Source organism: Nelusetta ayraudi, unplaced genomic scaffold (genome assembly GCF_046127955.1).
Source record: "Nelusetta ayraudi isolate G7.1 ecotype Tasmania unplaced genomic scaffold, CSIRO-AGI_Nayr_v1 ptg000039l, whole genome shotgun sequence".
NCBI classification, from domain to species: Eukaryota; Metazoa; Chordata; class Actinopteri; order Tetraodontiformes; family Monacanthidae; genus Nelusetta; species Nelusetta ayraudi.
In genome coordinates, this window is record NW_027466089.1 from 44,923 (window position 1) to 57,296 (window position 12,374).

The window sequence follows — 12,374 nt, forward strand, 5'->3', positions numbered from 1 at the left end:
GCCAGCAGACGGGGTTATTTGAGGGGAACGCCTCAGAGACTGATCTCCATGACTCATCTCCTCTTTCCTCATCCTGCCTCGTGCTCGTGCTCGTGCTCGTGCTCGTGCACTTTCCCCCCACCCCTCTCCACTCCCCAAACCTCCCAAGTCTTCAGCTTTCTAGCCGGCAGAGGAGGGAAACTGTAGCTGCCGCTGCTTCCTGAAGCCTCGTCACAAGGAGCATTTTAACAGCGTCTCCCTCCGCGCACGCGCTTATCTCTGCAACAGGCTCTGTATACGGGGGGAAAACCAAATAGCGCCCCAAAATGTGCAAAGACACAGCCCAGTCACGAACGCCGGGGTATCAGCGGTGCCTCGTCTCCCGGCATTAAAGAGAAAACAAACGTTACGCTTGATGACATTTTGCCTTCAGTTTTTTTGTTTTGTTTTTTTACTCCAGGATTGGGCCTCGGCTGCACGGCGAAGGCAGCCAAATTAATTAAAAACTGCAAAACATCCAAGTTTTGACATCTATTTTTTTCCGGAAAATGAAAATATCCTTTTCAGTGCAAATACAGATAATCCATACAGTGGAGCTGCTCAGCTAGAAAGAGCACCGGCTAGTCGTTTCTTGCAATTAATTTGGAAATTTCTAGATATAATAGCACACCCATTGAGTTCACCCAGACGAATCGCTTCATCAGACGCACAAGTTGGACCTCTCACAAATCTTTTCGCTGTGTTTTTAGCATTCAGAGCGGAAATCTCAAAGATCTGGCTGCCGTGCGAGGTTACCAATCAATACTTAGATACGGGTCTGGAACTTTAGTATATATATTTAAAATCTCATCATCGAAGATTGCGCATCGGTGATGAATTTGTGTTTGAATGAGATAGATACAGACGACACGGTGCTGGTCCTACGTGGAGGGAGGGGTTAGCCTCAGTCCCGTGGTTTTGATGAATGCCAGCCCCAATCTTTCCTGCCGTCCTGCAACGTTATTTATATTGTTTATCAGCATTGCCTGCCGCCCGCCCACTGCGCAGTACCTGCACCAGAGGCTAAGATTCCAGGCGTGGGATTTTTATCTGGCCCTAATTTACAGCCGGGGTAACTGGTAGCACCAGCAGGGGATCAGCGCAATGGTATTAAACATCAGGGGAAAGACTTTATGGCGTTATAAAGCACAAACAAATCCGCTTTTGAAGAGGTAAAAATGTGCCGCTTAATCTCTGGCTTAAGCACGTATTGAATTTTGAGGTCCTGTGTTATACACATTTTCAGATCTCCGTCACCCCGGATCCCATTAGAGCTGTCTGGCACAGGCACAGAAAAATACTACTGTCATAACATTTGACACCCCACCATCTCACAAGCAGACAATCTTTCAACAGCAGCGCTAGCCAGCCGCTAAAATTATTGCCAGGACCAGAAAGTGTCTCTGGCACCGCTGTGTGAAGAGGCAACACAAAGCCGAGCTCCGCCGTTGCCTCTACAAATACGGGCCATTCAAGGTTTTTCTACAACTTGGACAATAGTGGAGCAGTAGGTCACAGTTAAATAACCCCGAAAAACTCGATTGAGCGCCAAGAAAACTATCTGCAAATAATAATAATAACTAACTTGATGCTGAAAGTGAAATTTAGTTTGATTATCCACAAGACGGCCAAAGTATGGAACAAACACCTAGCTGTGGGTGTTGTCACTAAGCTGGGAATAGCTGTTGGTGCCCTTTGTGACATCACAAAGAACCGATTTCCAGAAGCATGTATACACTTTCTGAAAAGTGGAGCATTTGAGGGAGTTCGCCAGCGAGAGACTTCTTCTTCTTCTTCTTCTTCTTCTTCTTCTTCTTCTTCTTCTTCTTCTTCTTCTTCTACCGCTTATCCGGGGTCGGGTCGCGGGGGCAGCAGCCTTAGCAGAGATGCCCAGACCTCCCTGGCCCCAGTCACCTCCTCCAGCTCATCCGGTGGGACCCCAAGGCGTTCCCAGGCCAGCCGGGAGACATAGTCCCTCCAGCGTGTCCTGGGTCTTTCCCGAGGCCTCCTCCCGGTGGGACATGCCCGGAACACCTGCCCGGGGAGGCGTCCAGGAGGCATCCGGAACAGATGCCCGGGCCACCTCAGCTGGCCCCTCTCGATGCAGAGGAGCAGCACTACTCCACTCCGAGCTCCTCCACCGGGAGACAAATTTTTGTTAATGCGAAAACAGGGATTTCGCGTAATAAAAAAAAAGTTCAATTAAAAAAAGACAAAAATTTGAAGTTCCTTCCGCTGTCCACGGGTGATTTTAATTAATTTGTATTTATTTTTGCCTAATTGGATGAAGTGTGTTAATCAGCGCAACTTTTGCGAGCTGACAAAGAGGCACGGAACAGAGCGGGAGAAAGGGAATTCTTTTCATTATTGACTAATTATGAGCGAACACCATCTGCTGATGAGGGCCAGGGGACTCTGTTTACACTCACTTGTTCTTTTCTCTCTGTTTTGTTTGTTTGTTTGTTTGTTTGGTTTTGTTCCTGAGTGAGCTCGCATGAACCGGCCCGTTCAGACGAGATCTAAATCAAAGCGGACATCTCCTCCCTCGCCGGATGCCTCGGCAGCGGTCGCAGGTCATTTTTCCCTTGACTCCGACGCACACACACACACACACACACACACACTAACACACAGACAGACAGGCAGACAGAAACGCACGCACGCTGAGCTAAAATTGAGTGCTGAGCTCCAGAGCCAACTTTGAAAAGGCTTGCTTGTTTTCTTCTCCTCCTTCTTTTGCAACCGCATCGTTTTTCCCATATTTTGTTAAAGCGGAGCAGATGTGGCCGGAGAGGAGCTCCCGTCCTCGGGGAAGCAGGCCGGGGACTAGAGGCTCTATAAAACATACGAGGGGCAGGCCTGGAGCTAGTGGCGGCGGCGGTGGCGGCGGCGGGTGAAAAGAGCGACTGGGAAGCCTTCAGCGATCAGGGCGCACCTGTAGGCTCGGCTGAAATTAGCCCAAACGTCGGGCTGACAGGAAGTGGCAGCGCTGGGGGGGGGGGCAGTTACGAGGCAGACGCGGCTCTGCTTTGCACTTCAGCGAGCGTGTTTCCAAAGTGATTTTTTTTTTTTCCTTTTTTCGCGACTGCCTCGACAGCAGCGCAGACAAATACCAGGCTCGGAAAATGGATGCGCCAAATTACACAACGCCACCCGCTGGGAGGGAGCTGCAGGTGCGAACGTGTGTGTGTGTGTGTGTGTGTGTGTGTGTGTGTGTGTGTGTGTGTGTGTTATTTTCCCACCGCCACGACAGTTTCTCATCGTACGCTTCCTCTCCGCCACGCCGTGGCCCTCATCACTCTCCCAGAGCTGCCGTCCCATCCGTCTCCTCGCTCCCCTTCTTCTTTTATCACGCGAGTGTTTTTCTTCCGCGCCGTGGAAAAATGCGAGCCGAGCTGCTCCGCCGCTGTCGCACGCGTTAAAAAAAAGGCGAAAAAGAAAGAAAGAAGGAAAAAAACGACTCACCAGATTTTCCCTCCTGGCTCGTTCCTCCTCCTCCTCCTCCTCCTCTTCACAGGTGCTGTGATGTATGCTGCTCCCTTACTCCCAATCATTTAAGGCCTAATTTTGCTTCAGTTTAGCGCCTTTCTCGCAGGACCGCCGAGCTAATTATTGTTTCTCATTGTGAGGCGGAAACAGGACCAGCGCCTGTGAACCACAAAGAGGGGGGGAAAAAAGTATGTGCTTTTTGAAATTAAATTGTTGTTTTTCAGTCGATTTTTCTCCAAAGGGAAATCACTCTGAGTTTTTGCAAAAAAAACAAAAAAACATCTGTAATCTATTTTTTTGCCATGTGAGAGAAATTCACTTGTGAATGGCCGAGTGTGAACACACCGCCGGTCTATGTTTTGCAGGTCTCGCTAACAAAGCGGTCCCGAGTAGCCAATCAAACCCATGTATTGTAACAGCGGCTATTTTTGTCGTTTACCAAGGATTTTCAAAAAGATTAAGAAAAAAAACAAAAAACAAATATTATAAATTTCCACTATGGTCACACAGGGACACAGGAGAGAGAAAAAAACTATCTCTGAATGAAAGTTCTTGGGTAGTTGGGTTGGACTTTTCAAACTACTGGGAATTCTTGACCGGGCAGGTCTTGGTGCAGAAGAATTTTGATTGGTGGGACACACTTGCAGCATTCTACACTTTGCTTCACCTGCCCTAGAATGCGTCACCGCACTTGTTTATTTAATTTCTGTGCTTGTGTTTGAGCATTTTGGAAAAATGGAGCAAAAGAAGAGAAGCTTTAAAAAGTAAATGGATGACAACATCGTCAAGGCTGTTTCCACCAAAGCATTGGTGTAAGAAGCAACCGATGCTGTTCAAGCTTATCTTCATCACCATTAAAAATAACATGTCGGTATGGATTCTTCTAGTCTCATGGTACAGCCAAAGATACTGTATACAGACTGGGGTGATTCCACTAAAAGATCTCCACTTCCTTTATCTTCAGTGCTTGGATTCTAACTGTGATAAGACAAGGCATCCAAGCAGAGTCTCTATCAGATTCTATCATCTCCACCTCCCGTTTTTTTTTTTTTTTTACCTCCATTGTTATGATGCAACAAATTAAAAGAAAAAATCAACTCGAAGCAGCATTTCATTAAAGTTGTAAATTTCACTCATTTCTTTGTCCCCCTTACCTGAAGGAGGCTGTGGTGACGACTTCTAATCCACGTTGCCATACTGGAGTTTAACAGAGGGCAAGTAGTCCAAATTGTTTTGACAGTCCGATATCAATATAGTGGCCATATGCCAAGAAAAACAACATATCTCTATACTGCCTGTATGGTTTGGTCCACGTGTCAGCAGTCCAATTAGACTGGAAAATATATTACATCTTTCTTTCTTTCTTTTCTTTTTTTTTTTCAAGCTTATGGCCCCGGTGAAACCTCCGTGTTGTTATATGGATGAGGAAATGTCACCCGAGCTGCCACTGACATAGTGGAGAGTGGCAAAAAAGGATGACATTTCAGTTTTGGGCAAAACTATCCCTCTAATAAGCCCCAGACCAGATATAGCATATGGCTATTTATTACACTGTCATAAAAAAAAATAGTGGGCTGAACAGGAGGCAGACGGCTGCACTGGGTGACATATTCTTAGGTTAAAACAAACTCTATTTACAGCTCGTCAAACTGGGCTCGGCTCGGCGGCACGTGCAACACGGACGAACCGTCCAGGGCAAAGTTCTGCTGCAGAGTTGTCTCACTGTATAAAAAAAAAACTGAATCAAATGTGTTTTTAATGGCTTTTTAGTGAGCGGCCGAGCCCATGTGTCACAGAGGCAGCAGCTAACGGCCGTTCAGACGGCACTTGTTAGCAGGATGGATCCACGGCTGCTTTTCTTGGCCACTGGCGGTGATGGTTCCAGTTTAACTGTGAGTGCGACCGGCTGTGAAAAGGAACAGTTTTTTCCCCGTCTTTGCGGCGGCGCCGGCAAACATCAGCAGCATCCTCCAGTTTGCGGAACAAGCAGTCTGACCTGCCGCGGGTCTCAAGCCGCCTGTCGACCGCATAATGATCTGCCCTCTGGAAGATGGATGGCCGGGAGACACCGGGAAGGCTGCCGGGAGCAAACCGCCAAGCGCTCCCGGTGTGTGTGAGGAGGAAGGCGACGACAGTAAACAACAAAGCGCATTTCTGGGCCTCGACATGAGGTCGATGCTGCTTCCTGTCCACAGAAAGCCTGTTCCCAGGAGCGGCTGCTTGTCGGCTAATTTTTTTTCTCTCTTTTTAGCTAGTCAGTCAGTCAGTCAGTCAGTCAGTCAGTCGGTGCTTCAGATCCAGCGGGATCAGAGAAAGTGTTCCGTGGAAAACTTGTGCGTTATTTCCCCCTCTTTTTTCCCCCGGCTATTATTCAAGGCACCACCTCGCAGGTTGGGTTGCCGGGGCCGCTATCTCTCGCTTGCATCAGCCGGGGGTCACCATCAGATGGCAGTCAAGCTAATGCCTTTTTTTTTTTTTTTCCCCCGGAACGAGGGGGGTTGCATCAGAAGGCCTTTGGTGTTAGAACTGTGCGGACTGCAGTGGAGTCCTGGAGGACTTTCTCGCAAGCGTCTCATCACCTCCATCACGCCACAATGACTTTCAGCTGCGCCAATTTCACCCTCACTGCTAATCCAAGCGACTGCAAAGGCGAGTTTATCGATGATCTTTAAATGAGGCAGGGCCCTAACCCTAAAGGTCCTTACACACCCGGGAGTGACTTCGCTAGGCAAATAATTTGTTGTTGTTGTTGTTTTTTTTAAACCTATTGAGGTCGGTGGAACCTTACTTAGTGAATCTGCACGGAACAAAAAAGCGGCTGTTATTTTTTTCGCTCTTGTGTCGAATTTTGCGAGGCGAAAAAGCAAACGGCTGGATTCCTAAATCCTAAATGAGTAATTAGGCTGAAGTACTAGCGAAATTTCACCGGGTCAAATCTGAGCTCCTGGGTCGCCGTGTTGAACTCACCCATCTCCGAAGGTCATGGTTCGTTTTACGCACGTAAAACAAAACCTCTCAGTCGTCGCACTTTCTAAAATATAGGCACATCCAAAGGAAAAGGAAAAAATCTTGTAAGGCAACAGGAACTGTTTGTAACCGTCCCTTCTTAACCAATTATTTAGTATCTTCCACCTGTTCCGCCAAGTATTCACCTGACCTATACATCCACCTGACGCACACAACACGGCCCCTCATTTTTAGCAATACAATAAGCAGAATGCACATGTCCACTATAAACTAAGATACTAGCCATACAAAAGTTATTACTTAAATTGATCAGCTGTAGCACCTCTCTCAAGAACAATATTGGGTCTACCCAAAGACTTCTATTCTTCATCATCACTTGAGGATGCAGTCGACTTCATTGTTTCTCCGTCGGTGCGAAAGAAGCAGCGCCGAACTTTATTCGCCAGAATTTTATACGCATATTCAAGTCGCGTTTAGTGCGTACAGAAAAGATTTGGCGCAAAAATATTAGCATTTTTGTGTCGCTTATTGCTTCGCCTATTGCCCGTTGTGTAAGGGCTTTTTTTAATATTTCGTACAGGAAACACCCTTCACAGTGAATATTTATGTCCGACACCTGTAAAAGTGCAGTGAAATCTCGGAATTGTGGCTAGCGTTTCATCCAGGCCTCGTATTAAATGTGAAGGTTTTGACATTGTAGCGGTCGCAGCTGAAAGACTTCAGACAAATTTTAACGGGGCAGGGGGAATTGTTGGAGCAATTACGAAACAGCTCCACGTCTGTGTGATTTTCTCCGGCAGGACGGCGGTCCACAGGTGGCGCTGACAACTCTCAAAGGCGCCACTGGATACCAGAAATTTCACACGTTCATTTCAGCCAGCGGTGCTGAGACGCGCTGACACGACAGCTGAGACTGTGACTAAAAGCTTTGTGCATTACAATGAAGAGCATTGATTTTTCTGCCAACAAGGTAGCACACGGCTGCTGTTGCAAATATGTCACCGTCACCTCTGTTGATGCATCACAGTCTCCATACATAAGTAGCGTTCAAGCCGGAGACGTGTCGCCTGCGACCGTGCTGCTACTTCAAGGGGACGGCTCCCATCTTTTAGATGTTTTCCTTTCTGTAAAGTAACACAAGGTAGACTGTGTGCTCCATGCATGCACTGACTGACAACGATTCCAAAAGAGCAATATAACAAAGTCGTTATTGGTCCAGAAACGAGGGAAAAGAAGATCTTTTTATCCTTTTTTTCATTTCTTAATTTAAAAAATATATTTTTTGACCTGACACCAGCATAACTCCAATATTCTAATATTCTTCAACCAGGGATGATGAAAAAAGTCATTTTTTTTGCAACAACCTTCCTCTAATTAGAATAGCGCTAGCAGTCTCAACCATGAGACCATCAGGACGAATATCTCAGGGTGATGGAAGCCCCAACTGTGTTGCAGTATGTTGGTGGTTAAATCTGATATGATCATAATATTTAAATAAGCCATTCACTATTTATTGAAATTCAGAAATTGGCTTTGGAATAAATTATATATTAGATATTGAATGTTGCATGAACTCTTTTAATTAAGTACAAAATAAAAAAAAATGATTTGATTACATTTTGGCACTAGGGCCATTGCGTCCAGTTCATATACTGCCTTTAACCACTTGGCTTTTTGCCCCATGAGTTTTCACTGCAGGCTATGCACGAGCCTGAGAGTTAGATATATAAATAATTATTACATAAATAAGACATATATCCTGAATTCATTAAAAGTGGAAATAAGTGCATTCATAAACGAAATAAATCATTATACATTCAATTAATATAACCCTTCAAGTCTCCAGTGATTGTCACATCCTTCGAAATTTGTTCTCCGCATTTGACCCATCAAACCCTGAGGGAATGGTGGGCAGCAGTGGTGCCACGCCCAGGATTCATTGGGTGATCTAACCCCCCAATTCCAACCCCAATACTGAGTGCCAAGCAGGGAGGCAATGAGTTCCATTGTACTTTGCTGTGTTGTCTTTGGTATGACTCGGCCGGGGATCAAACCCACAACCTACCAGTCTCTACCACTAGACCACTGTGCTAACCCGAACACCAGCCCCAACCATAACCCAGGCCGGAACCTGATCCCAATCCTAACCCCAGCCCAGACTCTAACCCCAACCACAACCCTGACACTGCAGACTGTCGGTTTCTTTAGGGGCCAAAAATGTAAAAGTTGCAGATCAGCCCGAACTCACAGTATAGTAGAGCATGAAATTGGATGATACTGTATTACAAAATCTCAACATGTCTGGGAACCAAAAGAAAAAGTCATACTGTTCATGTCCAAAAATAGAAGGGGAAAAAGCCATACTATACTAGTACTGAAAGAAAACGTCATAATTTAAGAATAATTTAAAAATAAGTAACTACTAATTTAATTTAAATCAAGTAACTTAAGAAAAGTCTTTTTTTTTTGTTTTTGTTTTTGTTTGTTTTCAGCTTTTTGATATTCTGATATGGTTTTTGCTTCGTTTGGTCACTTTTCAACAATCACTTTTTCAGGAAACAGCTTTATAGGAAACAAAAGGGGCATGATGTGGCGTGGAGGAATCCCCTGCGATACGATGGAATGACTTGTTGTCACCCAGGGTGGGATGAATCACATTCTTTAGGAGTGACTCCTTTAAAAACAAATCATTGCACCGGCTTCCTGTTCATCACAATGAAGACGGGGGGGCACAGAGCAAAAACAGGAAATACCACAGCTTGAGGTGGATGCTTTCATTTACATCACAACAACCTGAAAAAAAAAAAAAAAAAAAAAGATAAATGTTACCATCATCAATGTTGTTGCCAAGGAGTTGCTAGCCTCACATATTAGCTTTGAGCCAGCTAGCATTTCCCTCATCAGCACAATTAAACTGCTTTCTGTTTGACAATCTGAAATTTTGATCTGTGGATGGCATATATATATATATATGTATGTATACATATATATATATATATATATATATATATATATATATATATATATATACATATTCATTCCAGGACAGCGCAAATGTCTGTAGCCTATCCGATGCAAACCATTGGGTGGCTGTTGAGACATTTCGCTCAAATCCACAAATGTCAGCCTCGGTGGCGCTGGCGGAAATGTCAGCAGATAAGTCACCGGGATAACCTCCAGGAATGTATATGAGGATTTAAAGGAACTGTGCAGTGCACAGATCGGTCTGAAAGCGAGCGAGTTCAGCGGGGAAGTGGGGGGAGAAAACAATTAAGTTACAGGCCGCCTGCATTCTATGGCCCGGCTCTGATCACATCAGTGTTTAGGGTCCTGTGACGCCACAATATAAAGATGGCTGAAAAATCAGTATTTATGGCCCTCTAGCTTGTTGCTTGGAAGAGATGTTATCTCGGAGCAGAGCACCAGCTCCCTCTGCCTCTCCAGATTTGTGCTCCTCTGCAACGACAACAACAACAACAACAACAACAACAACAAAACATCACACAAACTGTGTGTGTGTGTGAGATGAATAGGCAAGCGCCTCTATCACATCACAGACAAGACCAGCGCTTTCACTGAATATGCTCAAACAACAGACTGTGTGGCCACCGTAGCAAGAAGAAAGTGATAATCGCTTTCAATTACTAAGTTTGTTCCAATTACGTTTCAATTCCCGACCAAATTTTTAATTAGTTTCCAATTTTCAACCATTCAACCATTCACTCATGTGCACATTAAGTTTGGTGAGTTTTGGAGCACGTTGAGGGCTTCGCAGTGACATAACTACAACAACAACAACAACAACAACAACTTACAATAGAAATAGAGAAATAAAGAATCAGCAGAAAGGCAGCAGGGTCTCTGCCCTCCTCTCCCTCCAGGGTGACACTGGCTCCGTGGAGCCGCTCCACCCTGTGGGCTCGGCCCCTAATAATCTGGCAGTGATCCCTGAGCCTGATATGGGTACAGGGAGCCGCCTGCAAGTAAAATCTTGCGGGATTCAGTCAATTATGCGCGGCGTTCGCGTGCGCACCCATGTGTGTGTGTGTGTGTGTGTGTGTGTGTGTGTGTGTGTGTGAGAGAGAGAGAGAGAGAGAAAGAGAGAGAGCGAGCGAGCGAGCTCTGGGGGCGACTGAGCCCGCTAATTCCGTGGGAGCCGCGTGGTTAGGCCCGGGTCATTTGGAGAGCTCTCGAGGGAGCGGCGGCGCTCGGCTCTCTCATCAGGCGGATGACAGAGGGCTGCGTGCTCTGCATGCCGCCGCTGCGGCCGCCCTATCACCGCTTCATTTACCCATCGGCCCGATAATAACGAGTGTCTCCTTTTTCCCCACTATACTCAATTAGAACTTCATTAGCCCGCTTAACGAGCTTAAAACAAACCCCGGCATTGTTGCGTCGAGATTTTAAGTCCGTGCGACATTTATTACCGGGGACGGGATGAGTATTTATTAGGTGGGGGGGATGTGGGGGGGGCTTTATCGCATCGCCGTCTCTCAAACCTGTGGAGACCTGTCTCGCTGTCACATCAATTCATTTGAAATTACCAGCTAATAACCCGGGGTTTCGTTTTTCATTTGCGCCGTCGGTTAATCCAAAGATAGGCGAGGGACTGGCACACTGGCCTCTCGCCGTCAATCAAAACACACCGGTCACATGGTAATTAGCCAAACAATGAGGGTGGGTAGAGAGGGGAGAGGCGGGTGTTCCCCCCCGGGAGATTAACTGATATATTACATCAGATGGCGTTTTGAAGGGCGGCGTAATGAAAGTCGCGTGGCGTAATTAGCTACTTGTGGCTTTGGCAGGAGCGGCTTCAGATCGCGGGAGATTACGGAATCCGTTGTTTTCTTTCGCCCTCACAGGCGACGCTCGCTCGCGCAAGCCCGTTTCCTGCATTGTTGCCATTCCATTCCTAGAGGAACAGGACGTGCGCTCCGTCGGCGACAGGCGACTTTGGTTTTTTTTTTTTGTTCGTTAGCATCCTGAACAGCTGTGGCCTCAATCAGTCACCCAGTGCCGCCCGCCGCCGTGCCACTAAGTGGAACAGACGCGGCAGAAGGAGCAGCTACCTCCGACCCGTGTTCGCTTCCACACTTGTCCGCTCACTCTCGCTTCCCCTCGAGGGCTTTCCTCTATCGGATCCTGTTTGTTTTCACAGCGCCGTCGCGTCCCGAGCTGGGTTGTTTGTTTTTTTTACTCTCACTTCCACTTACTCCTCACTAAACTCCCTTCTGTCCCCAGACGAGCGCCACCCCCCGGTCCGGGTCGCAGGGGGTCAAACAGTTTTGCTGCGGTGAACCTTCTGTCTCTTAATGAGACGTAAACAGAAGCTACTGCATCTCAGACGGCCAGACTTCCTTCCCCGTTTTGCAGAAGACTCCCCGCTGATTATTTCAAAAATAATCCCCATCCGTAATATATCAGCAGGGTCAGCGGAGTGGAGTGCGTCGACGTCGGCTGTTTTTGTCTCGTATCGGGAGGAAAAGAGCGGCGTTTCGATAAACGCGCCGAGGCCTTCGCGTCCCCCCTCCTCTCCAAGGCTTCTGTCTCGATTCACTTTCAACGAAGTGGGAAACCAGCCTTTTCCAGTAAAGCCGCGTGCAGAAATATCGCGGGGATTGACGATTGTCGTTCCCCATTCAGCCTCCTAACTCGCAACTCAAATGTGGCAGCCGACTAAAAATAATTTTCGCACACTTCAGCGGGATTATACAGCTGACGTCAGTCTGCGTGTGTTAAGTCTGGAGTAGGCTGTGTGGGAAAAAATTAAAAAAAAAGAAGAAAAGTGTGTAGACACTTTATAACCACGTCATTCTGGCCTGACTCGGTGTCTGGGGGAAGGGCTGCTTCGGAAACGAGGAGGAGGACACCTGTAAATGGATTACGCTCGGCAGAAGCAC